Here is a 15,000-nt window from a genome sequence, read left to right on the forward strand (position 1 = left end):
CAGACAGGTCCTGGACCAGTGAACACAGTACATTAACACCAGTGAACACAGTACATTAACACACTGCAGCTGGTCTGACAGGTCCTGGACCAGTGAATACACTACATTAACACACTGCAGCTCATCTGACAGGTCCTGGACCAGTGAACACAGCACATTAACACACTGCAGCTGGTCTGACAGGTCCTGGACCAGTGAACACACTACATTAACACACTGCAGCTCATCTGACAGGTCCTGGACCAGTGAACACAGCACATTAACACCAGTGAACACAGTACATTAACACACTGCAGCTCGTCTAACAGGTCCTGGACCAGTGAACACAGCACATTAACACACACACACCAGTAAACACATTATATTAACACACACACCAGTAAACACAGTACATTAACACATTGGCGACCGCTGGGATGAGTCTAATATAGTGGTTGAGGACCAGCTTTTGTCAACAGACCGGTGTCTTTTTGTACAGCTAAATCTATACTTTATAGTATTGCTATCTGTCCATTCTCATTGTCAATTGAGTTCATAAACCGTCCCTTCAAAATGGCAATCAATAGGTTGTCATTTTATAGCGCCGTGAATATGAGCATTATAGCGGGTTTTGTCTCGTATATTTTCTGGAAGGCTAGTTATAGGGCTAATAGCTGCTAACGTTATATTCAACGGCATTTCCGTTTTACATATGCTAAAGAAATAACTCAAACTGCATATCATCGGTACTGTCCCAAAGCATGTATGCATCAAAGGGGGGGGGGGGGGGGGGGACAGGGACGTTGTTTAGTATTATTGATTACTAGGGATGCTCGATATTGGCTTTTTTACCGATACCGATATACCGATATTGTCCAACTCTTAATTTCCGATACCGATATCAACCGATACCGATATATGCAGGGTCCCCCCCGCCCAAATTTTTTATAATTTCAGGTAATTAACATTACATATCTCGTGTTGTGGAATTAACACATTTTGCATACTTTTGACAATAAATAAAATCAGAATTTGTTCTTACTTGCTTGCCTGGGTAAATAAAGGTTATAGAAATGTTTAAAAAAATAATAATAATAAAAAAAATTTAACCGATACAGATATTTTCCTATATCACATTTTAATGCCGATATCGGCCGATAATATCGGACATCCCTATTGATTACCAATAACAGTGTCCGTGTAACTAGCCACATACGCCGATCGGCTGGTTGCGTATCAAGCTCTGATCCGGCTGTAATTTATGTGAAAAAGATCTTACCATAAGCTGGTGGGATACCCCCGAGCATTTCCCCGTTATCGATCGGCATCTGGTAGATCGATATGTCCATTGGCTGATGATAAATCCCCTTATTCCATGGTGAAATCTGCGATTTGAAACGTAATCCACGGTACATGCTGCAGATCCAGGATCCGGGTACTAAAATACTCCATTGAAAGGGGAAAAAAAAGTTTTCCATTCGCCCACAGGGCATACTGCAGTGGAGCGATGGCGCCCCTAAGAGGATCTGGCCGGTATTGCACGTTCTCGATTTCACAGACTAGGGAATATATGCAGTGCCGATCCGCGACCTTGACCCGGTTATTAAAATGGAATAAAAGCAATAACAACTTGCCACGGCTTTATACGTGATTCTGTCCACAACGCATGGATTCGAAACCCGTATTTATACGTGGTCAGGCGGCAAAGTGTTAACACACACACACCAGTAAACACATTATATTAACACACACACCAGTAAACATAGTACATTAACACATTAATTGCCAATAACGAATATACTCGTTATTGGCCGCCATGCGTCGAGTGCCAACAACGAGTAAACTCGTTGTTATGATCGTTATTTCTTTTACTCGCTATTGGCATTCATAATTCATCCAGGAAGCCTCCGGGAGCCAGCTGGACCCTGTCTGATATTGCAACGCCTCAATACCGCCACCTGGTGGATTTCAGGCGAATTACACTCCACTCTAAACCGGAAGTGGCGCTCTGTGCATCGGGGAAAAAGCTCCGCCAGAGAAATGTTGTTACGTGGATCAATATACACACCTTGAGTGCATTGGATCGCTTTCGAGACGCAAGAATCAATATGCTTTCGCGTTTATTGCGTCATACAAACGGAAAATGGATCTAGCAGATCGACGTCAAATAATTGGAATCTTTTTCATCCAGTCTCATCGGGCACAGGTAAGAGGAACCCAACGTTATTTCCAGCTTGATTGTCCATGTATTTCATTGCAATCTGTCTGATCAACGTATGGTGTCTTACTAAAGAAAGCCGTTACTGACAATCAAGGAATCATAAACGACCCCCCCCCCCCTTTCCTTCACGCATGATGGAGCATAATGTATAGCGATCATATGCATTTGACATTTTGAATATAGCGTGTATAGGGACGAAACGCCAATCGATAATGTATAATACGCATCGGGGCCTATAGCACGCGTTCTAGGAATTACTGCTATAGTCTAAAAACATACTTATATTCTCGACGGTACTAACACGACAATGTCTGAATGGAAAAATATAACGTTCCCACATCCTGAACGATAGATACCCGATGTTGAATGGGCCATAGTAATGTCGATATAGCTATAATATTTAAAAAGTTATAGCCCTGCAAAGAAGGTGAGCCACTCCATAGGCTTACAGCACTGGCAGAGGGTGGTAAAGATGGGCATAATGCATGGCACCCAATGTGTTAACCTCTTAAGCCAGAGCAGTCCGGTACCAGTCCCAAAATGACATCACGTCATAAATCAATCTCTCTAGACTATATGACATAATGTTGCGTTTTTTTTCTTCAAATATAGCCAAGAGTAAAGACCATAATCCTGTCAAAACCGCAGTCATAGTGTATATTTTCAACAATACGTTTGTTTACCAATAGGGTAAAGTGTTATTAGTGAGATTTTAGTTTATGGAATGTGTTTATAATTTAGCGAATATCCGCCATTTTGAATTAGTGTCGCCGATTGTAGTCATTATGAGGAGTGGGCATCCAGAGCTCTCAATGAGCATCGAAATTTCGAAAAACTACCTTTCCCAGCCGATTCCAGCTTCCTGCAAGCAAATGACTTCTGTATGATTTTTTTTTATTTCTCTTATTTCTCTGGATTCTCCATCACAAAACTGAACGTTATTGGCATAGATTGGAGCGCAGTTAGTTAGATCTATCTTCTGTGAACATTTAGCAACAATCCCTGTTGCAATCCGATCCAAAATGGCGGAGCCATATCCATTATAAGAATGGAACTGTACATACAGTAGATTTCATTCACGGTTCTTCCTGTACACCTAGAGATACTAAATCCAAATTGAACTCTGCCATTTGAAAGAGGAGATTTGGCCCGATCCATAGATGTGCGAGTTGGCTATAATAAGGTAATTTATAGGCCTGGTATTCTATATTCTATAATAATATTTCAAATTGCATGTGTCCGGATGGCAGAATTCAGTACTGTATCTACAAAACCGTCTGTTTAATCATCTTCCCTTTATTAATTTGCTTAGATCTTTTGTACACATAATCTCAAGAAGGTGCTGAACGAGCTGCAGTGGAAGTTCTTCATTTTTTTAGCATGGTGTTATTCACTGTCAAAGATGCAAAGAAAAATCATAATTTATATTCTCCTTTGTTTCATCACAATTTACTCACGCATAGTACAGTAACAGACACAATATTTCTGACACTGGGAATACATTCCATGAGATCCATAGATCTCATGGAGAAGTGGAGCAATCTTCCATTTACTTAAGTATGTACTTTTAGGTGGATTTTCAGAAAATAGGGCTCCGGGCTCAACAGGTTAACACTATGGGTGCCGGCCAGAAATCCGGAAAATGACTGTGGATTGCCAGCGCTATTTGTCTATGGAGAAATTCCCCTTCTTTGCAGGGCTATAACTTTTTAAATTCTATTGCTACATTGCCATTATTAGGGCCCATTCAAAGTCCTATATGTATTGTTCATTGTGTAGCAACGTTAAACTTTTTCATTCACATATTCATAGTAAAGTATGGTGTTTTCATCTCTTGAAAACATAGAACGTGATCTATAGCCCCAAATGCATTATATTGATGATGAAATACAGTTTGATGGCAATCGGGGCGATATAAAAAATTTCAATTGGACGTACTTCTAGAATGATCTACGTATGATCTGATGATGACCGGATGGGCGGGGGATCGTTTATAATTCCGTGGGCAGCGTTATATCATTCATCTAGTGTGGGTGATATGTTCATCATAACAGTTTATATGGAATACGATAAAAAATAACGCTGAATCTTACCGTATCATCCTCGCGCCGTTGGGCGATGAGCGTGGAACAGTCATTTACCTATTATGGTATGTAGAAATATCGGGTCCATTTCCAGCTTGTATAATAGTATATATGTCCAAATCATGTTGTTTATCGAGTTATTGGCAATCGATCGCTATGTATTGTGTCGAGATCGAGTCCCGGTAGCCAAACAGAGTGCCCGGAAGTAATACGGCCGACCAGCACAACCTCCATAGCACTTCCTGTTTGGCGATTGCGCCGATCGGCCACCAGATGGCGCTCCTGAACCGCCAGAGAGCTCAGTGGGTCCTCCTGGTGGATCTCAGGCCAGCGGAGGGGAAATATGAATCCGATCGCAGATTTTTGAAATATTGATATAAGGACGCTGTAAAGCGTCCTCCGGCAACTTGAGCATGGCCGGGAATGACGCTTTTAAGCGTTTTCCGGCAGTCAAAGTGTTAACACCAGTAAACACAGTACATTAACACACACACACACACACACACACACCAGTAAACAAATTATATTAACACACATAGGGCTGCCCGATTTTGGGAAATAATCTAATTGCGATTTTTCTGATAGATATTGCGGTTGCGATAAAATTTGCGATTATAATTTCTTTTTTTAACCAGCCCAATGGAGGTTTATTGTAAAATGCGGCTTCCATCTGGCCTACGCGCTGTGTCTGCTCGGGATACCGAGCCTGGAAATGTTTCTTTTTACCTGGGAATCGATACCGGTATCCAACGGTACCTTTTTTCTGTATTTTACTCTCTCTCTCTCTGAAGTCTAAACTTCACAACACACAATCAAAAACCCCTCCCTACCTCCCTCTCCCAAACCGTTCCTACAACAATTATTATTTTTTTTATCCACTTTTTCTCCCCATTTTCTATTTTTCTCCCATCCCAATTTCGTATATCCAATTCTTCCCTCCCCTGTCTTGAACGTTGCTAGACTATGCCTCCCACAGGTCAGTTGTAGTGAGGACAGAAGCCTTGCATCACGTGTCCCCTCTGGTACACGAGGAGGCAGCCTGTCGCATCTTTTCACCGCAGCAGCTCGAACTCTCAGTGGCGAGGAGTAACGCGTGGGAGGCTCATGCTGCCCCCGTCACTTCCTGCTTCCGTCGCACCGGCGTCACCAAACAGACCTGTAGGAGTCGCTGTCCACTAGGGATGCCCCCCGGACCCCGGTTTTGAACGGGAACCGGTACTATATTAGAAAATACCGGAGTATTTATAAGCTCCGACGTCCTCGGTACTGCTATCGATACTCTAGAGAAATTATTATTATTATTATTATTATTTAAAAGTTGCGAACGATCCTCTCTCTGTCTCTGCACGAGAAGCGAGCCGCAGCAAGCCATTACACACACTTGTCGCGAGCCGCTCACACTCACACATACACGGGTAGGGACTGGAGGTGCCTGTCCGTGGCTAGCTACGTTAGCTGATTGATTGATTGATTGATTGATTGATTGATTGATTGATTGATTGATTGATTGATTGAAAAGTTTATTAACAGATTTCAGAATGGGTACAGTACAGTACAGCTCAATACATACAATTGTTAAGGGGATGCAGACCAGAGAAAGACTTTCGTCTTGTTTACATCAGGGTCCCCCATTTTCAATTCATCATAACATATATGACATACATGACATACAGATAGACAGTACTGCTACATCTATACATTTATGACATATCAGATTTGCAAATACAGTACTGTTTGTGATACAAAAGTGTCCAGAAAAGGAGTGTATATACATTTGGCATAGAAACTGTACATTGGAGGAGGTTGGTTGGGTGGGGTGGGGTTGGGTGGGTTGGGTGAGGGCTGTACATTGGAGGTGGGGGGGGGGGGGGGGGGGGGTTGGGAAGGGGACACACACACATTTTACACTGTACATTGGAATATTGACAAAGCCTTACTTGGTCATTTACTGTACAACTAGGTTAGGACATTTGTAGGGGCCAGTTTCGAATTGCAGTCACGGAGCTAATAGTCAGTTTCAGTGTTGCTGGATGGTACACTCTAACGTTAACGTTATGCCGAGTTCATACTACACTACACGTATGAACTCGACATAGCGTTAACGTTACTCCGTTTCCATGAAGTGTTTAATTAGCAGCAATCTGTTCTGTTGTTGAACATTTAACGTTAACGTGGCTAGCTACGTTAGCTACGGAGCTAGTAGAGTGTATCATCCAGCAACACTGAAACTGACTAACGTTAACGTTATGCCGACTCGCCGAGTTCATACTACACTACACGTATGAACTCGACATAGCGTTAACGTTACTCCGTTTCCATGAAGTGTTTAATTAGCAACAATCTGTTCCGTTGTTGAACATTTAACGTTAAGGTAGGTATCCGATGCACTTCCGGCGTGGACAGGAAAACGTCGTGAAATCGTTGTAGTCATTTTGTAGTCTTATTAACTAAAAGATTTTAACAAAATAAAAAGCAGCAGCACTATTGCATAACTGAGTCATGTTTGCTATGTATTTCTTTCTTTAGGGGAGTAGGACATTTGTTTCACAGTTTTAGCATGATGTTTTATAGATGGCCAGGTTAAACACATGTTTTTGTTTTTTAAGAGGGGGCCGGGGGTTTGATTTGATTGAAGTTTATTTCAAATATGCAACACAACAAACAAATATCAAGTACAGATATAGCCTTAAGCCGTTCAAATAATAATTTATAATTTTTTTTTAAATTTAAATATATTTAAATAATAATCTAAAAGAACCGATAAGAGTATCGATAAAGTACCGAACCGTTAAGCAGTATCGATAAGAGTAGTAGTATCGATAAAATCCTAACGATACCCATCCCTACTGTCCACAACGTCAAATCCCCACCCACCGGCTTTCCCACCCTCTAACACTTGCCAATTGTGTTAGTATGAACGACCGGCCAGCCGGTAGCAAAGCTGAGAGCTGGGCTCGAACCCAGCGTATCCTACGTTAGAGGCGAGCGACTTGCCTACTGCGCCAATCAGCCGCCCTACAACAATAATTTTTATGTTGCATGAAAATACAAAAGACCAGATATGAGACGCGTGCGTGCGCGCACGCACACACACACACACACACGCATGCACGCACGCACTACAGACAGCATAAGGGCTCACACTACAGACAGCATGAGGGCTCACACTACAGACAGCATGAGGGCTCACACTACATTCAAGGACTTTCAAGTACTATTTTTCATTTTAAAAGGGCATTTAAAAGGATACAATTCACTTTTAAATGCTGTTTTTTTTTGTATATAGAAAAAAATCAGATCCAATATTTATGGCTGGATGAACAAAACCTTCAATGCGAATGGTTGATTTGAATTTCAAGGACTTTTTAAGCACCTTGTAAAGAAATGGGCTGTTTTCAAGGAATTCCAGGCCTTGACTTTTTTTTCAAATATCAAGCACTTTAAGCACTTCAAGGACCTTGTGCGAACCCTGTAGACCATGTGAGGACGGTTAGTCAGGACAGGAGGAGCATAAAGGTTAGATCTTCAGACATTGGGCCTACAGGATATTTCCCTCTTTACCTATCAAATAAATACCCTGGATTTGTGACCTAACCTTTGTTTATATTCCCCTGTCTGTTCCAAGTGGCAGGAAGAGGAGGGGAGAGAAGGAGAGGAAAAAGGAGAGAAGAGGAGATGAGAGGAGGAGAGGATAGGAGAGAAGGAGTGGAGAGGAGAGGAGAGGAGAGGAGAGGAGAGGAGAGGAGAGGAGATGAGGAGAGGAGGAGGGGAGAGGAGAGGAGAGGAAGAGAGAATGAGAGGAGATGAGATGAGGAGAGGAGAGAAGGAGAGAAGAGAGGAGGAGAGAAGAGGAGATGAGAGGAGGAGAGGAGAGAAGAAGAGGAGATGTGGAGAGGAGGAGAGGAGAGAGGAGAGACGAGAGACGAGAGAAGGAGAGAAGGAGAGGAGAGGAGGAGAAGAGAGGAGGAGAGGAGAAGAGAGGAGAGAAGGAGAGGAGAGGAGAGGTGGAGAGGAGATGAGAGAAGAGGAGAGAAGGAGAGGAGAGGAGAAGAGGAGAAAAGAGGAGAAGGAGAGGAGAGTAGAGAAGGAGAGGATAAGAGAATAGAGAATAGAGAAGAGAGGAGAGAATTTTGTGACCTAACCTTTGTTTATATTCCCCTGTCTGTTCCAAGTGGCAGGAATAGGAGAGGGGAAGAGAAGAGAAGAGGATAGGAGAGGAGAGGAGAGGAGAGGAGGAGAGGAGAGGAGAGGAGAGGAGAGGAGAGGAGAAGAGAAGAGAGGAGAGGAGAGGAGAGGAGAGGAGAGGAGGAGAGAAGGAGGAGAGAAGGAGAGGAGAGGAGGAGAGGAGGAGAAGAGCGGAGGAGAGAAGGGAGGAGGAGAGAAGAGGAGATGAGAGGAGGAGAGGAGAGGAGAGGAGAGAAGAAGAGGAGATGAGGAGAGGAGGAGAGAGGAGAGAAGGAGAGGAGAGGAGAGGAGAGAATGAGAGGAGATGAGGAGAGGCGGAGAAGAGAGGAGGAGAGGAGAAGAGAGGAGAAGGAGAGGAGAGAGGAGAGGTGGAGAGAAGAGGAGAGGAGATGAGAGACTAGGAGAGAAGGAGAGGAGAAGAGAGGGGGAGAGGAGAAAAGAGGAGAAGGAGAGGAGAGTAGAGAAGAAAGGAGAGGAGAGGATAAGAGAATAGAGAAGAGAGAGAAGAGAGGAGAGGAGGAGAAGAGGAGGAGAGGAGAAAAGAGGAGAAGGAGAGGAGAGTAAAGAAAGGAGAGGAGAGGATAAGAGAATAGAGAAGAGAGAGAAGAGAGGAGAGGAGAGGATAAGAGAATAGAGAAGAGGAGAGGAGAGAAGAGAAGGAGAGGAGAGGAGGAGAGGAGAATGAGGAGAGGAGGAGTCTGTAGTGTGGTAGTGAAACACAAGACCCACCTGTGAGAACTATGGAAGGAACCCATCAGATAGCAAAAAAAGGTAAAGAAACACAATTGAAGTTAATTTAACATAAAGCATTTCAAACAATCTACTACATTAATGTCAGTATTTTTCTTGGGAATTGGGACTGGTGCTGGGCAGTCCGATTCTTTTTATCCATTAGTTCATTTCGAGTCAATTAATCTAAATTAATTGAACTTTCAAGTGTTTTTTTGGGGGGGGGGTTTCATTCTTCTTTTTTGTTTTACTCAGATTGAGCTCCCTGAGACTCCTGGCGCCCAAGCAACGCCACATGTGTCTTGTGAATGGGTTTAACCCTCTCACTACCACACTACAGGAGGTTAACCTTTCACATTGGGCCTACAGGATATTTCCCTCTTTGCCTATCAAATAAATACCCTGGATTTGTGACCTAACCTTTGTTTATATTCCCTTGTCTGTTCCAAGTGGCAGGAAGAGGAGGAGAGAAGGAGAGGATGAGAGAAGAGGAGGAGAGAAGAAGAGGAGATGAGAGGAGGAGAGGAGGAGGGGAGGACAGAAGAGGAGAGAAGAGGAGAGGAGGAGAGGAGAGAAGGAGAGGAGAGGAGATGAGGAGAGGAGAGAAGAGGAGGAGAGGAGAGAAGAGAGGAGAGGAGGAGGAAAGGAGGAGAGGAGAGGAGAGGAGAGGAGAGAAGAGAAGAGAAGAGAAGGAGAAGAGAAGAGAGGAGGAGAGAGGAGGAGGAGAGGAGGAGTCTGTAGTGTGGTAGTGAAAGGATTAACCTTCTGTAGCGTGGTTGTGAAAGGGTTAATACATGCTGCTCATGCAGATCCTTGTTAATTTAGCGAAGCCTTGGCTTCATGTGTCTCACTGGCACAGCAGCCAGACATCACTGCTTCAGTCCAGGGTTCATGTGGAAGAGGAAGGAGAACTCAAAACACTTGAGCTTGGAGTGTGGGAGGTTTGATTCTATTTTATTTTAGCATGTACCACTGTGACTTAAAATTGTTATTTATTATAATTATCAAAATTATTTATTAATTATTCTATCTTGCCTGGTGTCGTATTAAATATGGATCAGTGTGAAATATGGATAGTTGCCGAGGTAACACACTGACTGACTGAAATATTATTACAGTTTAATCTAGCTATTTTTGTGTATTGGTCTCTGTTTGAACAGTTTATTTATCAAGATCACCCCCAGGATATGTTTAAATGTTTTAGTTTTATGCAATTTCTCCATATTCTGGTTGTGAAATAAAGTTGTATATATCCGGAAGTGATTCATATTTCACACTGAACCATATTCGAGACGGTTCTTTATGGAGACAGTAGGAAGGCTGAGAGGGAGACAGAGTAGAGGAGACACAGGAGAGAAGGTTCTTTATTGAGACAGTAGGAAGGCTGAGAGGGAGACGGAGTAGGGGAGACACAGGAGAGAAGGTTCTTTATTGAGCTAGTATGAAGGCTGAGAGGGAGACGGAGTAGGGGAGACACAGGAGAGAAGGTTCTTTATGGAGACAGTAGGAAGGCTGAGAGGAAGACGGAGTAGGGGAGACACAGGAGAGAAGGTTCTTTATGGAGACAGTAGGAAGGCTGAGAGGGAGATGGAGTAGGGGAGACACAGGAGAGACGGTTCGATTAATATTAATGAATTATTATACATTTTGAATTCGATCACACCATTACAGTTTGATCAGTTAACATTTCGCCAGGTTCGATTGATAGCGATTTGCTATTTAAAAAACAAAACAAAAAAGGACAGCCCTAAAGTAGGTGGAGTGACAGATTAAAGCTGCAACCTTCTAGTTCCATACAGCTCCTCATCAAGGACTAGGGATGGGTACCGAACTCGCTACTTTTAAGGGTATCGACCAAATTACATCGGTACTACAGAGTATCGATTCACGTTAGATCAATCGGTGTCATATTTTGATACCCAAGACCCGCCCAGTTAGAAAATAATCAGAATTCCAATGATGCGCAATTGTCATTTCATTAGACCAGCGCGGACCTTCAATGACAAGCAATTGTCATTTCATAATAGACACAGACCAGCGTGAGCAATGTCCAATGCATGCTTTGCATCCTTGCCATGTCCACATTAGCCGCTAAGCTATAGGGCTGTCCCCGACTAAGGATTTGGATAGTCGACTTTGATTGGCCGAAATTTGCAGATAGTCGACTGGTAGTCGACTACCCCCCGGAATGAAAAATAAAATTAAATAAAAAATAAATATATATATATATAAATTATTATATATTTTTTTTATTATTATCATTCCATTTGGGCTGTGGGGGGTGCTTAATGTCTGAAGGAGTCGACTGAAGGCTCCTTGTCCTTTGCGAAAGCATGCAATTGGTCCACTGATGGATACATCTTGATATTTGTCTAGTCTAGTGTGTTCATTAGATGGGTGAAATCCTCTTTCAGTGCCTTCAGTGTTTTCTTAGGCAGTTAGCCTCGCTGGTATGCACGCCATTAGCGTTAGCCACGCTTCTAGGCCTCTTTGCTTTTGGAAAGAATGATACATTATTTTTCTCTAAATATTATAATATATATATTTTTTTGCATTCGACTAAGAGGTTGGCAGTCGACTACGGCTCCTTTCGATCGATTAGTCGATTATTCGTCCTTACTAAGCTAACTAGCGTTAGACGCTAACTAAGCTAAGCTAACTAGAGTGACTCCACGACACCAGTTCCATTAGTGAGGAAAGGGGGGTTGGGTGTTATATTGACGAGGCTTGACAACAGCGGTTCAAAGATAACTTCACATTTATTGGCTGTTCATTTATATATATCGCTTCATGCATCGCACTCCATACAACTCTGTGTGTTGACTTCCTAGTGACTGTGACATCACTCGAGTCAACTACGGCATCCAATAGGTTCAAACTCGAACCTAATACATCACGGCGGTGGTGGCTGGGCCTCTCTACCTCTCTCTCCACGTTCAATGATAAGTAGCCAAACGTTACACTATAAATACTATCTGGATAGTTCATGATATAAAATTTTTATTTCATTATCTGAAATATTCTAAAATAATTAAATCTGCTATGAGCCATTCTGCCTTTGTGTGTGTGTGTGTGTGTGTGTGTGTGTGTGTGTGTGTGTGTGTGTGTGTGTGTGTGTGTGTGTGTGTGTGTGTGTGTGTGTGTGTGTGTGTGTGTGTGTGTGTGTGTGTGTATTTACTGAGGATGGCCAGATAATGTTGATATTTAAACTTAAAAAATAATAATACATAACCATGACCATGCAACATAAAGAAAATCGCTGTAGGAACGGTTTGGGAGAGGGAGGTAGAGAGGTGTTTTAGTTTGTGTGGTGTGATAATGTTTAAATTGAGTTAACATTTATTAAAGTTTAGACTTTACCGTAAATCCTCTAATAGTGGAGGGTATTCAAATAGAGGACGGGCCTCTAATAATGGACGGGGGTTTGATACATGCAGACAAATACAGGCCTGCTTCCAATACAAGGTCGCAATTTTTTTTTTATATTTTTTTCGTGCCGTGATATAGAATGAGATAAACTCTTGCCAATGCAAATGAAGTGCTGCCTCTCTCTACCGTTCTCTCTACCGTTCCCTACTCTCACTTCATTGGTGTTGGCTAGTTAGTGTTAGCTAATGTTGTCATAGCTAGATCTGTGATGTCGGCTGGATGACGTTGGCTTTGTTTTGAAAACGTTAGTTAACGTTCACTATCTATATGCCGTTGGCAGGCGGGGCTGGCGTTGTCCAGTACGGTTCGATTCGACTCAGGTAGAGTCGAGAAGGTACCACACGCTAAATTGTCCCCGGACCCCGCAACCTATAGACAGTTCCAACTTCAGTGTGTGAATTATGTTAATCCACTACAGTTTCACAATTACAATTGGCCAGTTTGTGAAATTAAGGCCTGCCTCTTATATAAGCCTCTCTCTAATAAAGGCCTGGTGCTCTTTGCAGCTGAGGTAAATACAGGACCCGTCCAATATTAGAGGATTTACGGTAGTTTAGTTTTACAACAGAAATAATTTTTTTGTTACAATGAAAGTACCGGAAAAAGGTACCGTCGGGTACCGGTATCGGTTCAAATGTGAACGGTACCCACCCCAATCGAGGACACAGTGGATGTCATCGAGTCAGGTTGTCATTTTCCAGGGGTTTGAGTTTCCTCAACGTGTTCATTATCATCGCTAAACACTCCGGGTATGGAATGAGAGACTAGAAAACCACTCGACCGTCGGATTCAAAAGACCATGTCTCTCAGGACCAGACAGATGTAACCGCTGGATAATAACTATTGATCAGGTGTCTCACAACCAGACAGATGTAACCGCTGGATAATAACTCTATTGATCAGGTGTCTCACGACCAGACAGATGTAACCGCTGGATAATGTTCTCTATTGATCACGTGTCTCACGACCAGACAGATGTAACCGCTGGATAATGTTCTCTATTGATCACGTGTCTCTCCAGACAGATGTAACCGCTGGATAATGTTCTCTATTGATCACGTGTCTCTCTCCAGACAGATGTAACTACTGGATAATAACTCTATTGATCACGTGTCTCTCTCCAGACAGATGTAACTACTGGATAATAACTCTATTGATCACGTGTCTCTCCAGACAGATGTAACTACTGAATAATAACTATTGATCAGGTCTCTCTCCAGACAGATGTAACCACTGGATAATAACTCTATTGATCACGTGTCTCTCCAGACAGATGTAATCGCTGGATAATGTTCTCTATTGATCACGTGTCTCTCTCCAGACAGATGTAACTACTGGATAATAACTCTATTGATCAGGTCTCTCTCCAGACAGATGTAGCTGCTGGATAATGTTCTCTATTGATCAGACAGATGTAGCCGCTGGATAATGTTCTTTATTGATCAGACAGATGTAGCCGCTGGATAATGTTCTCTATTGATCAGACAGATGTAGCCGCTGGATAATGTTCTTTATTGATCAGACAGATGTAGCCGCTGGATAATGTTCTCTATTGATCAGACAGATGTAGCTGCTGGATAATGTTCTCTATTGGGCGGCTAGGTGGCGCAGTGGGCAAGGCGCTCGCCACCAACGCAGGAGATGCTGGGTTCGAGCCCAGCTCTCGGCGTTGCTACCAGCTTGGCTGGTCGTTCACACATTAATACAATTGGCAGTATTAGGGGTTGGGAAGCTGGTGGGTGGGGATCGGACGTTGTGGACAGCGACTCCTACAGGTCGGTTGGTGCGCCTGCGCAGTAGAATCAGGAAGCGGACGGGGGCGGCGTGTCCCTCCCACGCAGACCCTCGCCGCTGAGAGATCGCGCTGTGCAGGTGAAAAGATGCGACGGCTGCCTCCTCGAGTACCGGAGGAGACACGTGATGCAAGGCTTCGTCCACATTGCAGCCGGCTTGTGGGAGGCATGGCCTAACAACGTTCGAGACAGGGGAGGGTAGAATTGGACAATACGAAAATTGGGGAAGGGAGAAAAATAGAAAATGGGGAGAAAAAGTAGAAAAGAAAAAAAAAGATAACGTTCTCTATTGATCAGACAGATGTAGCCGCTGGATAATGTTCTCTATTGATCAGACAGATGTAACCGCTGGATAATGTTCTCTATTGATCAGACAGATGTAACCGCTGGATAATGTTCTCTATTGATCAGACAGATGTAACCGCTGGATAATGTTCTCTATTGATCAGACAGATGTAGCCGCTGGATAATGTTCTCTATTGATCAGACAGATGTAGCCGCTGGATAATGTTCTCTATTGATCAGACAGATGTAGCCGCTGGATAATGTTCTCTATTGATCAGACAGATGTAACCGCTGG

The 15,000-nt window shown here is 43.1% G+C and overlaps 1 protein-coding gene across 3 annotated transcripts in view; it reads right to left on the reverse strand.

Annotated features, from left to right (window-relative positions):
- LOC311227248 (homer protein homolog 3) overlaps positions 1–15,000 on the reverse strand; it is a 263,122-nt gene that overhangs the window by 169,828 nt on the left and 78,294 nt on the right. The window lies entirely within an intron of this gene.

This window comes from Notolepis coatsorum (genome assembly GCF_963971535.1).
Source record: "Notolepis coatsorum genome assembly, chromosome: 4".
NCBI classification, from domain to species: Eukaryota; Metazoa; Chordata; class Actinopteri; order Aulopiformes; family Paralepididae; genus Notolepis; species Notolepis coatsorum.